The sequence below is a fragment of the Papio anubis genome, chromosome 2 (genome assembly GCF_008728515.1).
Source record: "Papio anubis isolate 15944 chromosome 2, Panubis1.0, whole genome shotgun sequence".
In the NCBI taxonomy this organism is placed as follows: domain Eukaryota; kingdom Metazoa; phylum Chordata; class Mammalia; order Primates; family Cercopithecidae; genus Papio; species Papio anubis.
In genome coordinates this window covers 145,673,143-145,693,526 of record NC_044977.1, presented here as the reverse complement: position 1 = coordinate 145,693,526, position 20,384 = coordinate 145,673,143, and the positions used below count along the sequence as shown (strand labels likewise).

The window sequence follows — 20,384 nt, the reverse complement described above, 5'->3', positions numbered from 1 at the left end:
ATTGCAAAACAATACTAAAATGTAAAGACCATCGAGGCTAGGAAGAAACTGCATCAACTAATGAGCAAAATAACCAGTTAATATCATAATGGCAGGATCAAAGTTCACACATACCAATAATAACCTTAAATGTAAAATTGGACTAAATGCTCAATTAAAAGACACAGACTGGCAAACTGGATAAAGAGTCAAGACCCATCAGTTTGCTGTATTCAAAGACCCATCTCACATGCGAGACACACATAGGCTCAAAATAAAAGGGATGGAGGAAAGATTCACAAGCAAATGGAGAACAAAAAAAGCAGGGGTTACGTCCTGGTCTCTGATAAAACAGACTTTGACCATCAAAGATCCAAAAGAGACAAAGAAGGCCATTACATAATGGTAAAGGGGATCAATTCAACAGGAAAAGCTAACTATCTAATATATAATACTTAATACAGGAGCACCCAGATTCATAAAACAGAATCCTTAGAGACTTACAAAAGAGACTTAGACTCCCATACAATAATAATGGGGAGACTTCAACCTCCTGTCAACACATTAGACAGATCAATGAGACAGAAAGTTAACAAGGATATCCAGGAATTGAACTGTCTGCAGGGCTAATGAACATCTACAGAACTCTCCACCTACAAATCAACAGAATATACATTCTTCTCAGCACACATCACTTTATTCCCAAATTGACCACATAACAGGAAGTGAAAGCACTCCTCAGCAAATGTACAAGAACAGAAATTATAACAAACTGTCTCTCAGACCTGGGAGTGAAATCAAGCTAGGCATGGACTAGAAACTCAATCAAAATAAGCTCAATTTCGTGGAAACTGAACAACCTGCTCTGGTGACTACTGGGTACATATACTTGAAATGAAGGCAGAGAAATAAAGTGTTCTTTGAAACCAATGAGGTGAAAGATACAACATACCAGAATCTCTGGGACACATTTAAGCAGTGTGTAGAGAATTTATAGCACTAAAGGCCCACAGAGAAGCAGAAAGATCTAAAATTGACACCCTAACATCACACAATTAAAAAGAACTAGAGAAGCAAGAGCAAAGCGCGCATTCAAAGCTAGCAGAGGCAGTAACTAAGATCAGAGCAGAACTGAAGGAGATAGAGACACAAGCATAAAAAATCCCAATGAATCCAAGAAGTTGGTTTTGAAAAGATCAACAAAAATTGACAGACAGCTAGCAAGACTAATAAAGAAGAAAGAGAGAAGAATAAATAGACACAATAAAATGATAAAGGGATATAACCACCGACTACAGAAATACAAACTACTGCATCAGAGGGAATACTATAAGCACTTACCCTCTCATGGAAATAAACTAGAAAATCGAAGAAACTGGATATTTCCTGGACGCCTCTTTAAAGACTAAACTAGGAAAGTTGAATCCTAAAGAATAGACCAATAGCAGGCTCTGAAATTGAGGCAATAGTGTCTTCTAACTTAAAAAAGTCAGGACCAGATGGATTCACAGCTAGATTCTACCAGAAGGTACAAGGGAGGAGCTGGTACCATTCCTTCTAGAGCTATTCAATCAATAGAAAGAGGGAGTCTCCTAACTCATTTTATAGAGGCCAACATCCTGATACCAGGCTACAGCAGAACACAACAAAAAAAGAGAATTTTAGACCAATATCCCTGATGAACATCGATGCAAAATCCTCAATAAAATACTGGCAAACGGATTCAGCAGCACATCAAAAACTTATCCACCATGATCAAGTGGGCTTCATCCCTGGGATACTAGGAAACAGTTCAACGATGCAAATCAATAAGCATAATCCAGCATATAAGAAACAAGACAAGACAAGAACCACATGAATTATCTCAATAGATGCAGAAAAGGCTTTTATTAAAATTCAACCCTTCATGCTAAAACTCTACATAGAGTCCGGTATTGATGGAGCGTGCCTCAATAATAAGAGCTATTTATGACAAACCCACAGCCAGTATCATACTGAATGGGCAAAACTGGAAAAATTCCTTTGAAAACTGGCTGAACGGGGATGCCCTCTCTCACCACTCTATTCAACGCAATTGTTGGAAGTTCTGGCTAAGGGCAGTCTGAGCAGGAAGAAGTAAGGGTATTCAGTTAGGAAAGAGTCAAATTGTCCTCTTTGCAGATGACAGCGGTGTATGTTAGAAATCCCATTGTCTCAGCAAAATCTCCTTAAGCTGATAAGCAACTAGCAAAGTCTCAGGATACAAAATTAATGTACAAAATCACAAAAGCATTAAGTATACACCAGTAACAGACAAACAGAAAGCAAATCATGAATGAACTTCCATTCCTGGTGCTTCAAAGAGAATAAAATACCTAGGAATCAACTTACAAAGGGATGTAAAAGGACCTCTTCAGGAGAACACAAATCACTCACTCAGCAAGAATAAAAGAGGACACAAAAGAATGGAAAAATATTCCAGCATGCTCATGGATAGGAAGAATCAATATAAGTGAAAATGGCCATACTGCCCAAGGTAATTTATAGATTCAATGCCATCCCCGTCATGAAGCTACCAATGAGTTTCTTCACAGAATTGGAAAAACTGGCACAAAAGTTCATATGGAACAGAAAAAGAGCCCACATTGCCAAGACAGTCCTAAGTCAAGAGAAACAAAGCTGGAGGCATCCAAGCTACCTGACTGGAAACTATGCTACAAGGCTACGAAGTAACCAAAACTGGCATGGTAGTACTGGTGCCAAAACGAGAGATATATAGACCAATGGAACAGAATGAGGAGTCATAGAAATAATACCACACATCTACAGCCATGGATCTTGACAAACCCTGGCAAAACAGAAATGGGAAAAGGATTTCCCATTTAATAAATAGTGCTGGGAAAATTGGCTAGCCATAAGTAGAAAGCTGAAACTGGATCCTTTCACTTACTCTATAGAAATTAATTCAAGATGGATTAGAGACTTAAATAATGAACCTAATACCATAAAACCATAGAAGAAAACCTAGGTAATACCATTCAGGACATAGGCATGGGTAAGACTTCATGTCTAAAACACCAAAAACAACAGCAACAAAAGCCAAAATTGACAAATGGGATCTCATTAAACTAAATAGCTTCTGCACAGCAAAAGAAACTACCATCAGAGTGAGCCGACAGCCTACAGATGGGAGAACATTTTTTTAGATCTGTAACTGACAAAGAGGCTAATATTCAGAATCTACAAAGAACTCAAACAAATTTACAAGAAAAACAAACAACCCCGTAAAAGTGGGCAAAGGATATGAACAGACAGTTCTCAAAGAGAACTTATTCATACAGCCAACAGACACATGAAAAATGCTCATCAGCACTGGCCATCAGAAATGCAAGTAAAACCACAATGAGATACCATCTCACACCAGTTAGAATGGCAATCATTCAAAAGTCAGGAAACAACAGAAGCTGGAGAGGATGTGGAGAAGTAGGAACACTTTTACACTGTTGGTGGGATTGTAAGCTAGTTCAGCCATTATGGAGAAAACAGTATGGCGATTCCTCAAGGATCTGGGAACTAGAGAGTACACTACATATGACCCAACCATCCCATTACTGGGGATATACCCAAAAGGATTATAAATCATGCTGCTATAAAAGACACATGCATCACATTATGTTTATTGTGGCATATTCACAATAACAAGACTTGGAATCCAACTTAAATGTCCAAAGCCAGTGACAGACTGGTTAAGAAATGTGGCACATATACACCATGGAATATTATGCAGCCATAAAAAGGATGAGTTTGCGTCCTTTGTAGGGACATGGATGCAGCTGGAAACCACATCATTCTCAGCAAACTTCTCATAAGAACAGAAAACCAAACACACATGTTCCTCACTCACTTAAGAATTGGGAACTGAACAATGAATCACTTGGACACCGGGAAGGGAACATCATACACCAGGGCCTATCATGGGGAAGGGAGGGAGGGAGGGGCGGGGATTACATTAGGAGTTATACCTGATGTAAATGGCAGTTGATAGAAGTGCTGGCAAGGTTGATAGGTGCAACCGCCTTCAACTTATGGCACAAGTATACATATATGTAACAAACCTGCAGATTATGCATGTACCTAGAACTTAAAGTATTATAAAGTATAATAATAATAATAATAATAAAAAGAAAATCCAGGAGGGCAGAACAAATAAAATAATATTTTTCCATTTTTAAAATGCTCAGGGAAAACAACTGTTAATCCAGAACTCTATATAAAGGAAAAACGTCCTTCACAATGAGTGTAAAATAAAGACATACTGCCAAAAAGTAAAACTAAGAGAATTTGTTGCCACCAGACCTGCTAAAAAGGAATTCATAATCAAAGTTTTATGTATAAGGAAAATAAAATAGCAGAAGAAAACTTGGAACATCAGGAATTTAAAAAAATCAATCAATAAATAAAATATACTATTTTCTGTTAAATTACTTTATTTTTATTTATTTGGAGATGGGTTCTTGCTATCTTGCCTAGGTTTGGAGTACAGTGCTATTATCACAGCTCACTGCAATCTTAATCTCCCGGGTTCAAGTGGACCTCCCACATCAGCCCCCATGGTAGCTGCGACTACAGGCAAATGCCACTGTGCCCAGCTAATTTTTAAATTTTTTTGTAGAGACAAGGGTCTTGTTTTATTGCCCAGTCTGATCACAAATTCTGGACTTCAAGGGACCCTCTGCCTTGGCCTCCCAAAGATCTGGGATTACAGGCATGAGCCGCCATGCTTGGTCTTAAATTCTTCAAAATAGTTTTGATGAAGAAAGCAAAAATTATAACATTGTTCAAGGAGGTTTACAATGTCTGTAGGTATAATATATAAGACAATATCATAAATTGATGAGTATAAGGGGACCTACATATGATGGTAATATTTCTACATTCTATTTGAAGTGGTTAAATATTAATTATAAGAATGCTGTTAAAAGTTAATTGTACACATATATATACATACACATACACACACACATATGTATACATATGGAGAGAGAGAGAGAGAAGTGCCTAGAGTCATCAATAAAATCACTATTCACAAAGATACATTCTAAAACCCAATAAACAAATAAATGCTACAAAAAATTCAAACAGCATTAAAGAGCCCTTATAATGGATGAGATAAAGAAGAACAAAAAGGAGAAGAAGTATGCAAAAATTCAAACCTATCAATATTTACATGTAAAATCATGTAAGCATATAAACAAAGACTGAGGTTATCAGAATAGTTGAATGCATATTTGTTAATGACCCTGATATTGTTTGGCTGTGTCCCCACCCATATCTCATCTTGAATTCCTAGGTGTTGTGGGAGGGACCCAGTGGGAGGTAACTGAAACATGGGGGCAGGTCTTTTCTGTGCTGCTTTTCTTATAGTGAGTAAGTCTTACAAGATTTGATGATTTCACAAGGGGAAGTTTTCCCACACAAGCTCTTTCTCTTGGCCTGCCACCATCCACATAAGATGTGACTTGCTCCTCCTTGTCTTCACCATGATGGTGAGGTCTCCCCAGTCATGTGGAACTGTAAGTCCCTTAAATCTCTTTCTTTTGTAAATTGCCCCATCTCAGGTATGTCTTTACCAGCAGTGTGAAAATGGACTAATACAGACTCAATTACATGCTCTCTAAAAGAAACTAACTTCAAATGTAATGATAAGGTAGAAAAAGATGAAACAGAAAAGGGTTAAAGAAGATAGGATAAGAAAGATATACCATGTATACACTAATAACAAGAAAGTTAGAATGTAACACATATAGAAAACAAGTAGCAAAACATCTGACATAATTCCTACCTTACCAGTAATTACCTTAAATGTAAATGGATTAAACAATCCAATCAAAAGGCAAAGACTGGCAGAATTGATTAAAAAAGAAAAAGAAAACATGATCCAACTATATGTTGTAAACAAGAGACACAATTTATAAAGACAAACAGGTTGAAAAAGGAAAGAGGTGTACTTCGTGTTAACCAAAGAAGAGCTGCAGTGGCTATACTAATCTTATACAAATAAACCTTTAGGACAAAAACTAATTACTGAAGACTAAGAAGAATATTTCATAAAGAGAAGAAAAAATTAATCTCTCAGGAAGATATAACAATTATACATTTATCTGCACATCACAATACAGCCCCAAAATACACAATCAAAAACTGATAAAATTGATGGGAAATATACATACATTATGAACCAATTAAATCTATAATTATCTATGTAACACTGCAACCAACAATTGCAGAATACCTTATTTTCAAGTGCATATGAAATATTCTCCAAAATAGAACATTCGTTAGGCTATAACATGAGCCTCAATAAAGTTTTAAAAATTGAAATAATATATTATCTGAATACAATGGAAAATTAAATTATAAATCAACAATACAAAAAAGTTGAAGAAATTAAAAATATGTGGATATTAAACAACAGTTCCCTTAATAAGCAATGGGTTGGCAAAAAAATCACAATGAAAATTCACAATGAAAAGACAAAAGGCCACAAACTTATGCGGTACAGCCAAAGCAATGTTTTGAGGGAAATTTATAGTTGTAAATAAAAATAATTTTAAAGAATAAAGCTCTTAAATAAATAACCTAATCTTCCTCTGTAAAATATTTCTGAAAGAGCAAATTAAAGCAAGAAAAAGGAAAGAAATAAAGATTAGAGTAGGAATAGAGAATAAAAAAGAAAATCGAAAAAGCTAAAAATTGTTGCTTTGAAAAGATCAAAACTAACAAACTTTTAGATACACTAATAAAGAAAAAGAAAGAGAAAATATTCAAATTACCAAAATAATGAATGAAAAGAGCCATATTAATACTAACCTCACATTGAAAAGAAAAAAGGATTATAGGGGAATAATAATTAGCAAACTACCATATGCCAATTAGATACAGTAGATGAAATGGATGAATTCCTAGAAGACAGACACTACCAAAACTGACTCAAGAAGAAACAGGAAACCTGAATAGAACTGTAATAAGGGGCTAAATTAGTAATCAAAAAAACTTTCCACAAAAAAAGCCCAGGTACAGATGATTTACTTGTGCATCTACCTAATACTTAATAAAGAATGAATACCAACCCTTCGCAAACTCTTCTAAAACTCACTTTATTTCAGTATGACCCTTATATCGAAATCAGGTAAAGACAATACAACAAAACTACACTAATAACCATGAAGAATACTGACACAAAAATTGTCAACAAAATACTTGAAAACTGAATCCACAATATACCACAATACACCACAACCAAGTGGGATTTATTGTAGTAATAAAACGGTTTATCAAACAAAAAAACCTCAATCAATGAATATATCAGGGTAATAAAATAAGGGACAAACCCCACATAATCCTAATAGATGACAGAAAAAATATTCAAAAGAATCCAGTAGTCTTTCTTGATAAAAACAATAAACAGTCAACAATCTAGAAATATAGTAGAACTTTCTTAATCTGGTAAGACACTTGTGAAGCACTCCACAGCTAATGTCATACTCAACAGAGAAAGGCTACATGCTTTCCCTTAAGACCAAAACAAGACAAGAGTATGTACTGTTACTATTTCTTTTCAACATTGTACTGGAGGTTCTAGCCAGAGTGATTAGGTTAGAAAAAAAGAAATAAAGCCATCTAAATTAGAAATAAAGAAATGTGATGTACATTTTTAAGTCATATCAAAGTTTCTAAGGAATTCATTAAAAACTAAGAATAAACAAGTTAATCAATGCAGCAGGATACAAGACTATTATACAAAGATCAATTGTATTTCTATACCCTGGCAATGAACAATGCAGGAAATCAATTACACTTATAATAGTATCAAAAAGAATAAAACAACTAGAAACAAATTTAATTAAAAAGTACAAGACTTGTGCACTTTTTAAAACCATGAAATGTTGAAAGAATTAAAGAAGATCTAAATAATAAGAAAGATATCCCAAGTTCATCTTAATATTGTTAAGATAGCAATACTCCCCAAATTTACCTAGAGATGAAACAAAATCACTATCAAAATACAAGTTATCTTTTTCCAGAAACTAATAAGCTAAAACACAGAGTTCATATAGAAATAAAAGGGACCTATAAAGGCCAAAACAATCTTGGAAGCAAATGAAATATGGAAAACTCAGACTTCCTGATTTCAAAACTTACTACAAATCTACAGCAATCAAAACAATATGGTATTGGTCCAAAGAATAGACATAAAGGCCAATGGAACAGAAATGAGAATCCAGAAATAAATCTTTGCATTTATAGGTAATTAATTTTGGCAAGGATACCAAGACGGCAAGGAACAGTCTTTTCAACAAATAGTGCTGAAACAACTGTACATCTACATACAAAAAAACCAAAAACCACCCAAGAACTAAAACAAAACAAACTTGGACCCCTATAATACCCAATACAAATAATTAATCAAAGTATATTATAAACTTAAATGCAGGCCAGGTGGATCACACCTGTAATCCCAGCACTTTGGGAGGCCGAGGCACGCAGATCACCTGAAGTTGGGAGTTCAAGACCAGCCTGACCAACATGGAGAAACCCCATTTCTACTAAAAATACAAAAATTGCTGGGTGTGGTGGTGCATGCCTGAAATGCCAGCTACTTGGGAGGCAGAGGCAGGAGAATCACATGAACCCAGGAAGCAGAGGTTGCTGTGAGCCAAGATTGCACCATTGCAATCCAGCCTGGACAACAAGAGTAAAACTCTATCTCAAAAAAAAAAAAAAAAAAAAAAGGAAAAAGAAAACTTAGATACAAAAGATAAAGCTAATAAATGTTACAAGAAAACACAGGAATAAATCTTCATGACATTGAGTTAGGCAATGGTTTCATTGATATGACACCAACAGTAAAAGCAACAAAAATAAATAAATTGGACTCATAAAAATTTAAAAGGTTTGTAGTTCAAAGGACATCAGCAAGAAAATGAAAACACAACCCACAGAATGAGATAAAATAATTTCAAACCATTTATCTGAGAGACTTTTGTCTAGAATAAAGAATACTCCAACGCAAAAATAAAGACAAATCAATTGAAAAATGGCCAAGGAATTTGCATATTTCTTCAAAGAAGATATATTAAAGCCAATAAGCACATAAAAATATTCTCAGTATCACTAATCATTAAAAAAATGTGGATCAAAACTAATTAATGCATTAAGGCTGGGCACAATGGCTCATGCCTGTAATCTCAACACTTTGGGAGGAAAAGGTAGGAGGATTCCTTAAGGTCAGGAGTTAGAAACTCTGGGTAACATCATGAGACCCTGTCTCTACAAAAAATTAAACATTAGCTGGGCATGGTGCCATGCACCTGTAGTCCCAACTACAGGAGAGGCTGAGGTGGGAGGATCTCTTGAGACCAAGAGTTCAAGGCTTCATTGAGCTATGACTGTGTCACTGCACACTAGCCTGGGTGACAGATCAAGATCCTCTCTCTTAAAAAATAACAACAAAACTACAATTAGATACTTTTTACACCTAGTAGGATGGCTATAATAAAAAACGTAACAACAAGGTTTAGGAAATATATGTAGATATTGAAACCTTCACATGTTGCTAAGGAATGCAAAATGTTACAGCTGCTTTGAAAATCAGTCTGGAAGTTCCTCAAAAGGTTAAACATGGAGTTTCATTATGGTTAATACAGTTAACCATATACTCTAGTAATTTCATTTCTAGGTATATACCTAAGAGAAATGAAAATAAATGCCTTCACAAACATATGTTCATAACAGCATTACACAATTATACAGCATTACATAATAGCTAACAAGTAGAAACAACTCAAATATCCATCAACTGGTGAACTGATCAATTTTTAAATATCCCTACAATGAAATATGGCTCAGCTGTACAAAGTAATTTAGTATTGATACATGCTATATCCTGGATGAACCTTGAAAACATGACACTACTAGAAAGAAGTCAGTCACCAAAAAAACCATATAGTGCATGATTCTACTTATGTGAACTATCCAGAATAGGCAAGTTCATAAAAGTAGAAAGTAGATTTGTGGTTTCAAGAAGATGGGAAATGACTGCTATTGAGCATGGGTTTCTTTTTGGAATTATGAAAATATTCTAACATTAGACTGTGATGAGAGCTTCACAACTCTGAATACACTAAAAATCAATGAACGGTATACTTTGAATGGGTGAATTTTATGGTATGTGAATTATATCTCAATAAAGTCATTACAGAGAAAAAGAAAGCTGGAGTGGTTATATTAATATCTCACAAGTAGATTTCAGAGCAAAGAAAATTACCAGAGATAAGAAGGGCTATCACTTAAAAGTAAGAGACAGTTTCTTAACAAGAAACAGCAATCCTAAGTGTGACTGATCCTAACAATGGAGCTTCAAAATACATGAAGCTAAAACTGGCAATATTTAAACAAATAAAGACAAATCCACAGTTATAGTTGAGGACTTTTACACTCCATTCTTAGAAATCTGTAAGAACAAGCAGAGGGAAAATCAGCAATTATACTGGCACAACTAGGCAGCATCATCAACCAACACTGGCATTTCTAGGACACCCCACCCAACAGCATTCGAATAAGCATTCTTTTCAACATACAGAACATTCACCCAGACAGACCACATTCTGGCTCATAAAACAAATCTTAAAATATTACAAAAAAATTAAAATCATACCGCTTGTTCTCTGACCATAACGTAATGAGCTAGGAATTACTAACTGCAAGATAACAGGAAATTCTCTAACCTCAGAAAAATAAAACAACACATTTCTACATAATCTAAATCATAACCTGATAAATTAAATTGGGCCTAAAGCTGCCTCTGCAAGTAGCAGACTGCAACCTGATTTGAGGGCGTATTCTTGTAACAAGTAGCTGAGTCTCAGCCAATGACGGTAGCAGAGCTTCAGCCAATCACGGGCTGTCAACTGATCAGACTATGTCCGTTGAAGGCAAATGACTCATCACACCATGACCAAATAAAGCAAATACTAGGCTGGATCCAATCAACTGATTTATATATGTCACTTCTTTCCTCTGTTTATGAATACTTCCTGCCCACGTTGCTGGGTGGAGCTCTCTGAAACGCTTCTGGTTATGAGTGCTGCCTGATTCATGAATCGTTTTTTGCTCAGATAAACTCTGCTGAATTTGTCTAATGTTTTTCTTTTAAGAGTTTCACATGAGAAGTCAGATCTTGAAGCAAACTTCCAGTGATCCCAGGAGCACCGAGTGACCAACGTATGGTACCCACCATGACCCATGTGCTCACTGCTCTTTCTCAGCAACTGGGGTCATGGGTGAGGTTTTTTTAAATCTGAGCTTCATGAACTTCTGAATTGAGCTGAGTTTGAGCATTTTTGATCTACACTGGTTTCAAAGTCATGACAAAAACAGGACTGGGCCCAGTAGGGAGGCCTCAGGTATTTTACCGGGTCAGACACAAAATAAACTCCGTTCAATAGGTAGGAAAGGTTAATAAAAGACATGGAATCATGGATTTATCTGGTCAAAGGTTGCTAGAACTTCACCATCTGCAATTGTAGGCAACTTCACGTATAAAAACTAGAGACCCAGAACCTGTGCTTTTCGAGACGAATGGGAGAACCTTACCAAAAGTAACTTAGAATGGCTACAGTGGGAAAATTCCTTACAAAGGCAAACAGGTTTATGTCTTTACAGTTGTAATGGCTACAGGGCCCAAGAGTAGCTCTTCATACATATTTTAAATCCAAACCAATGGATCCCAAAATAAAGAACCCTATGCCTCAAAATGTCTGCCTTTATGGTAAACAGTCATGCAACTGGAAAAGACATTGTCCACTTTTATACCAGCCATCTAATGGATCCACTCCCTTTTGTCTGAACTCTTTCTCCACTAGAGGAAGCCCCCAAAGACTTTAATCCCAAAACAATAACCAGTCTCTCAGAAAGGAAAAGCAAATTCTGTGATGGGGGTTTCAAATCAAACCTGAAAAGTTCCTAATTGACACTTGGACCATTTTCTGAAAAATAAAAATTGTATGAATTCTTCAAATTCAAAAAAATGTGTAAGAATTTGTTCTCTCTGTTATTTGTATTTCATCCTGCTTCTTCCATGGGAATCTTTCAGTTGACTGAAACCCCTCTTCTCAAGCTCCTGCTAACTATATGCTCTGCCAACTGTATACATCTCTTTCTTGTCATCATGATCCTGACTATGCTCTAAAACTGTTGAAGAAAAAAAAAAAAAGAAAAAAAAAAAAGAAAGCAAAACAAAAACTGTTATGTCTGTCATTTATTCTTGAAAACAAAGAAATGAACAATCTCTAACTTATATGAGATTAAAATATTCATGCAGAATTCTGGCACATAAAGTGCTATATAGACTAAGCATCCCTAATCCAAAAGTCCAAAATCTGAAATGCTCAAAACTCCAAAACTTTGAGCACCAACATGATGTCACAAGTGAAAGATGATGAGGACACTGTCAACACTACAAAGTGCCTATAGATGACATGGTGAAAACATGTGATGGGTTTATTGAAGGACTAGAAGAGCATTCATTCATCACAGAATAAGAAATCGTGTCATTTATAAAATCAACAGAGACTTCTAAGACAAAACCATTGTTAATGAGTTAATGAGATGACTCCAGAGGAAACATTTTGAAAAGTCATCCATCAGAATGCTTTCTCATTTGTAGAGAAAACACTTGCTGGTCACTTGGCTACTTCTGATACTTCTTCTCACTTAAAATAATAAAATACAGTGAACAATAACCTTGTAATCAAAATACAGCATTGTAGGTAAAGAATGAAAGCCTGCCATTGCTTATTGGCGGCTTTCTGATACAGGCATTCTGGAGATACTACTGAGCTGCTTAGTTACCCTGAACACATTGTCTTTTCACTGTATTAATGATACATCATATTTTTACTGTTAAGCACTTATTTGTGAGTAATATAAGAAAATGATTACTTATCAGTAGCATAATGAATTTAGAGTCAGGAATGATGGCGATGTCACATAACCACAGATTGTCCACACGGGTGATTGAGATACTGATACCTTTGCTTTCCAATGGTTCAATGTACATAAACGTTTCATACCCAACATTATCAAAAATATTGTATAAAATTATCTTCAGGCTATGTGTTTAAAACATAATGGGACACAAATTTCATGTTTACTTGGATCCCATCCTCAAAATAGCTCATTATGTACATGCATGCCTTGTTTTATTGTGCTTTGCTATACTGTGATTCACAGATATTCCATTTTTTTAAACAAATTGAGGGTTTTTGGCATCCTTGTATCGAGGAGTCTATCAGAACAGCATGTTATCAGTTTGTCTCTTTGTCACATTTTGGTAATTCTCACAATATTTCAGACTCTTTCATTACAATTAATCTGTTATGGTGATCTATGATCAGTGTTATTTGATGTTACTATTGTAATTTTTTGGGACCCCATGAACCATGCCTATATAAGATGGTGAACTTAATAAATGTTGTTGTGACTGCTCCACAGAGCAACTATTCTCCCATCTCTCTCCCTATACTAGGACCTCCCTATTCCCTGAGACACAACAATATTGAAATTAGGCCAGTTAACAAGCCTACAAATGCCTCTAAGTACTCAAGTGAAAAGAAAGTTCGTGCATCTCTCACTTCAAGTCAAAAAGCTGGAAAAGATTAAGCTTAATGAGGAAGGCATGTTGAAAGCAAAGACAGAACAAAAGCTAGGCCTAGATTCCTCTGATGAATCTAGGCAATATAAATTGAAAACTTTCTAAGAAGGATTCACCATTTTAGATACCATTAAGAACTTTTGTTATTCATGGGAGGAAGTCAAAATATAAATATTAACAGGAGCTTGGAAGAAGTTGATTCCAACCCTCCTGGATGATTTTGCGTGGTTCAAGACTTCACTGGATGAAGTACCTGCAGATGTGAGAGAAATAGCAAGAGAACTAAGAATTAGAAGTGAAGCATGAAGATGTTACTGAATTGTTGCAGTCTCATGATAAAGCTTTAAAAGATCATTGCTTCTGTGGATAAGGAAGAAAATGGAAGCCATTTCCCAGGTGATTTTAATATATCCCCTCCCCTCCTGGCCCCAACACACACACCTCCAGTTATAGATCTATGAAATTTTACCCCATTCAGATAAAAACCTATCTGCTGTAGGAATCATAATACATTCAATCAAATGTTCAATTTACCAACATAAGACATATCTATTTTTTTCTCAAATCTCATTTGTAAACCCAAGTAAATTTCCTCTATACCAAATTCAAAATAAATTCAAAATATGCCATATAACATTTTTAAGTGATGCGTTCTCATTTTCACAGAAGGAATGAACAATGAAAATAGTAGTAATTGTAAACTACATAAATATCAAGCACCATTGTTAAGTAAACACATTATAGTGAAACATTATGATAAAATCATGTTCCTTTAAAAATATAGTAACAAATAGTTTTGTAAAAACCATTAAATGTTTACATTCAAATGTTACACATATAATCTGGATAATTATAATGATATCAATGTTTTTAAAAGTATGGAAAACCTGGAGAAAATATGCTAAGATATAAACATTTCCTCTTTAAATTTTCTACAATAGACGTATAATAGATTATATAAACTGAGTTTTTAAAATAATTGTAAAAACTTGACAATGTACTCTCTTGTAGTGAATCTGTAACTAAAAGACATGCATGTTCATCAAAGATAAAATTTTACGCACACCTTTCCAAGTACGATCCTCTTTATAGACTTTAAGCCAAATTTCTCAGCTCCTACGGTGGACTGTGTTGATTACTTTTATGGGTTTCTTGGCTACAGGGAACTGGATAGTTCAGTGGGCTCAACATCAGTGGATTAAAGTCCAATGACTGAAGGATTCAGTCATTTCTGTAGACATCTTGTAAACTTAATAAGTTGCTGTCACATGGGCTGGAATTAGAGAAACTAATTGCAGGCTTGCACAAAAGATAAACCTAGGTCCATGTTGATAAAATATGCTGCAGCAAGAATGTCCCATAAATACACAGTATCTTCATTATAATTACATGTTAACACATATGTATTTAATTGTATCTTTGCATAAAATCAATTCTAGAAGAAACTTAGGGAGTGATTAATTTTCAACAAATTAAAAGGGCAAAACCTAAGATTTTATAGTGTTGTTTTTATAACCTATATCAATATATTTATTATTTTATTAACATCATGACTCCTTCAAAAGAAAACACGTATGGTAGAATATTTCATTCTCTTTAGCAAATGTGAAGGATCTTGGAGGTTAGCTATTTGGCTTTAATATAAAATAAAAGATGAGATTAAATGAAAGCAAATTGATAGCCACAGTCCATACATAACCTTTATTAAACATATTAATTTGGTTCAAATTGTTTAAAGAGAATATCAGGTGTCTCCTTTTCAGCTTTCAAGAGGGAAATGTTTTTGTTATTTAGAGTACAAAAATATCCGAACAATATTCTCATGTTATTTATACAAGACATTAAGAAAACATTACCATGCCAACTATGATTACCAATAACGCCTCATTGTGTCACTTTACAGCTAGTCTTTTAGTATTTAAAATTATAGTAAAACAAGATGTCATGTTGCATACAGTTAAGTCATTTCGATAAGAAACTTTACATTTATGAAAATATATTTTTAAAAAATAGATGTTACGTGCAAACAAACACAAATATAATTCAAGGAGCCAGCAGTGCATACATTTACACAATACATTTATACAAAAGAACCCCACCTACTCCAATTCCCATTTCCCATTTCAAAAGGCAACCAGAGACATTAGATTTTTTTGGTCTTCCAAGAGATTTTCTAAGCATAAATAAAGTAATATACATAGTTTTTATACAAATGGCAATCATCTATATACTTTTCTGTGTCTTTTTCTTTTCATTTATTAAAATGTGTTGATATTAATTACATTTCAGTCCATATAACCTTATTCTTTTTAATGGCTGCAACATAATGCATTTATCTGGCTGCTTAATGACAAAAACTTAAATCGTTTCCAAATTTAGGCTATTATCAAAAATGCTGAAAAAAATATTTTCTTCCTGTGCATCTGTGCATTAAATTATTGAAAGGAGAACTGATGGATCAAAGTTTTGGACATTTTAAAAGATACTATCCAATTGCACTCTAAAGAATTTGAATCAATTTAGACCCCAGACAAAAAGTTACATTCCTAACACAGTATTTTATCAACATTTTTGTAGTTATCAATCTGATATGTTAAAAAAAAATTGGTTTTATTTTCCATATATCTTATAATGAGGAGGCTGAGCCACTTTTATTATTTGTTTGAAAGCAATTTGCAACTCTATTTCTGTGAACTGCCTGTTTGTCATTTGTTCATTTCTGTTAGCTTTTTATTTCTCTCTTCTTTATATGAAAGGTATTAAAATTTTATATTAAAATTATCCTTTCAAAACTTACCATTTGTCTTCACTGCATTTTTGTCACACAATTTTATTTTTGAGACCAGATCTCTTTCTGTTGCCCATGCTGCAGTGCAGTGGCATGATAATGGCTCACTGCAGCCTTGACCTCTCAGGCTCAATCAATTGTCCTGCCTCAGCCTCCTGAGCAGCTGGGAGTACAGGTGGGTGCCACCATGCCTGGCTAATTTTTAAATTTTTTTAGAGGTGGGGTTTCGCCATGTTTCCCAGGCTGCTCTCAAACTCCTGGGCTAAAGCAATCTGCCCACTCCTGCCTCTCAAAGTACTGTGATGATAGGCATGAGCCACCGCCACCCAGCCTTGTCATGCAATTAAAAACAAAATTTTTTGCAGTCCAATTTTAGATGTTTTCCTTCTTAAGTACTAGCATATCTATCTCTTTCACACTGAAGGATGAGCACCATAAAAATGAATTTTAGTACAATGCTGGTGAACATATGAGTATCAACATTCTTGTATTTTTTGTTTATGAAAGTTAACCGGTTGTGAAATCTCTCAGGCAAAATTCTTCACTGCTGTGCTTGCAATAAACATCATAAACATCAATATTAGGGAAGGAGAAAAAGGAAGGGGACTTTAAAGGAAGCAGCTGAAAGAGGACACTTATAAAAGAAAAAAAAATGAGACAATATGAAAGGTTTTGTGAAATATATTTCTTCTGTAGTAAACGACAATTAATATATTCAAGAAGGCAATATTCTGTATAAATTACCAATCACTATCAATTTTTTCTTATACACATGCATACATTATAAAAGTGTGTAATACAACATCCCTACTCATAATACAATTCAACGTATATTCCAAATTATTTACAAAAATATTTACTACACACACACACACACAGTGTTTTAACTTGTTCTTTGTTTCATTTTGTGTTTTAACTTTAACTTATGTTTTGGACATATTCCAAGTTAGAACATTTAGAGCTACAATGTTTTAAACTGTATATTATTCTACCTTTGAAGATACCATACATTATGTAACCAATTCCCAATAAATGGCTACAGAGTTGTATCCATGTTTTCTACATTGTAAACAATCCTACTTTAAACATCTTTGACAGACATTTTTATTTGTACACTTGGGAGCATGTTTTGATGGAAAAAATCCAGTAAGTAAATGAACATTTGTAAATTTGAACAGCTTTAACCCTAAAAACAGTTTCACCAATTCACATTTCCACTAAAAGTTTGTAAAATTATATTTTCCTCATTGCATTTTCAACAACACCTAAAGTTATCAGACTTTCAAAATTTGTAAAATTAATGCAAAAATTGATGTCTTACTTTATATATGTTTTGGATAATCAGTGTGGCTAACAGTATTCACTCTGCTTATTATTTGCTTATTATTTCTTTTGCTTTGAGTTGACTCATTTTATCCTTAACTGGGTCATTGATTTTGAAGGTCATTAATAAATTTTCTAGGTATATTAGCAAAATTATCTTTTTTTTCTATTAACAACGTCCCCAGTTTGTATCTTTTTGGGGGGATGGAAATGTTAACAAAAATCATGTCCCTAAATGGGTCTAGGTTTTCGTATTATGCTTAGAAATGCTTTTCCAGCATCCAATGTGCACAAATACCTATTTGGGCTTTCTTTTTTCCTTTTTAGATTGCATATATTTAGATTTAAATTAGTAAGCCATCTGGACTACATTTGTCTGTTAACAGTGAGGAAAAGTTCCAGTTTTATTATTAGGTTTCCCAAATAAATTCCTGTTTGTTCAAGCACATTCAATTAAATGTTATTTCTTCTTCCCTCCCACTGATTTAAAATGTAAGCTTATCAAATCCCAGCTTTCCTTTTATTCTTCCATGTCTCTTCAGTTTCATTTACACATCTGGTAGTAGTTCTACTGCACTGACTTTTAATCACCACAGTTTTATAACACCTTTTATTATATGAAAAAGTCTCCACTATATATATGTGAATATGTATAATATTAAACGTTAAAATTATATATAATATATACAATAATTATATATTTTGTATATTATTTGTAATATACATAACATTAATATTGTTTGTTCTTTCACATGAGCTAAACAGTATAGTTAAAAACAGTAACAAAAATATTCAGTTAGGATTCTACTTATACGTTGTTTTAGAGAAATGATATCTGTACCCAGAAGAATGTTATGTACTTTATAGGATTCTCATGCATATCTTTTTATATCTTCTTAAAAATAATTTCTCAATTCTGTGTTATTTCATGCCAAACTGAATTTTACTTTGTTTTACTGTATTATCTAGTTTATGTATAAACATCAATTGATTTCTATAAACTAAGTATGATGCAATTGGAAACTTTGATAAATTCACTTATGCTTCCCATCAAATTTCAGTGTTTCCTATAGACATTAAGGTATCCACTCACATCGTGCATAAAGTGATTATATGTCCCCTACCTGTTGTCACTCGCCTATAGAATTCACAACCATGTCACAGAGTGTAATGATTAGCATTCTTGTCTTTTTTACATTTAATGGAAATGCCGCTAGTATTTCACAGCTAACCATGAGGGCAGATAGACAGATGGAGGTTGTCTTGTATTACTATTACAAGAGAATGCAATTAAATTAGGAAATCTACTCCCGTTTAAGTAGTATCAAGTTTGGTGCATTGTATCTTCATTTACTTATTTTGGTGGCTCTATTTTAAATGCAATATAAAATTAAAAACTAAATTGCAGATCCTAAGGGAAGATAAATAAGGCCACAAAATAAAATTCTAAGTCTTTAAATATGAACGTTTTATTTCTAAAAACAAATCAACCACAGCTCCAAATCGCCCCAGTTTGCCCGAATTGACAATATGAGAGACGGATTCTCTCCTGTCACCGCCTCCACTCGCCGAGCATGTAGAGAAGTTACCATAAAGCGTTTTTACCTGCGAGTGGCCTGGCCTGAGTTCGTGAGAGCCAACCCGTAGAAACGCCAGTTAGAGACCCAAGAGAAACCCGATCAAGCGAGACCTGTCACGCAGACCGAAACGAAAGGGCCGCCCCCGTGAAGTGCTGCCAGGACCCCCATCCCTGGGCAGGAAACTGCTCGCTCCCAAACCTGCTGCGTCTCCACCGCAGACGCACGCCCGACACCACGAAACTTCTGCAACCACCTGAGGATGCGACGCCAGCGCAGTGTCTGGGAACCGCCAGCGCAGGACGTCGCGCGACCCCCGCGCCTGCCCACAGGCACCGCGGCCTCGGGCCTCCCCTCACCACAACCTCGGCCTCGCAGCCCGGGCGCCCGCGCCACCCAGTCCTGCTCTGCGCCCGCCTGTCCAGCCCCACTCACCGCCTGCCCTGCAGAATGCTGGGCACCGGCGACGCCACACGCGGGTCTAGTTGTATTGGCAGAGGAAAGGGAAAGGAGAGGAGGCAGGGAAGGGAGACGGAAGAGGATTTTTCAAGTTATAAACAAAGTAAACGCGCGGAGGGGAGGGCAAGGCGCGGGGTCCGGGGGCGGGTCCGGCTCGCCTGGACCCTCCTTCCCCGCGCGCGGCCGCCCCGTTTGGGACCCCGCCCCGCGCTGGGAGAGCTGCCAGCCCGCGGGGGCGTCTTCCTGGAGGGGGTGGGGCACCGTGAAGTTCGCTGAAACCTAAAAGCCGAGGGGGAGGAAGAAGTGAAGAAAACAAGTTGTCACTACTCTAATAAGAGGTGAAAGAAAAGATAAAAGCCAGCCCACGGTCACTTCCTATCAGAGGGGCAGGTTGCAGGGCCTGGGAAAAGGAGCTGTGTTCATAGATTACTGCGCCTAGAAAGAAAATGAAGAAACCCCTCTTTCTCAAGAGCCTTTTTGATTTGCATTTGCGCCCATCCCCAGGTCCTCGGCTTGGTGATTTAGCCTTGGCAATGCCGTGCTGGCTGGAAACACTTGGGCATGG

The 20,384-nt window shown here is 35.6% G+C and overlaps 1 protein-coding gene across 2 annotated transcripts in view; it reads right to left on the bottom strand.

The window, feature by feature from the left end:
• The window catches only part of PLSCR4 (phospholipid scramblase 4), a 65,509-nt gene extending 45,490 nt beyond the window's left edge, over positions 1 to 20,019 (bottom strand). Inside the window, exon 1 of one of the 2 annotated variants that reach the window (XM_003894988.5) lies at positions 19,796 to 20,019. The gene's annotated coding sequence lies outside the window, so the exon portion shown is untranslated. The remainder of the gene's footprint in view (positions 1 to 19,795) is intronic. The other variant, XM_009201561.4, reaches the window with a different exon arrangement.
• Between the last annotated feature and the right edge of the window lie 365 nt (positions 20,020 to 20,384).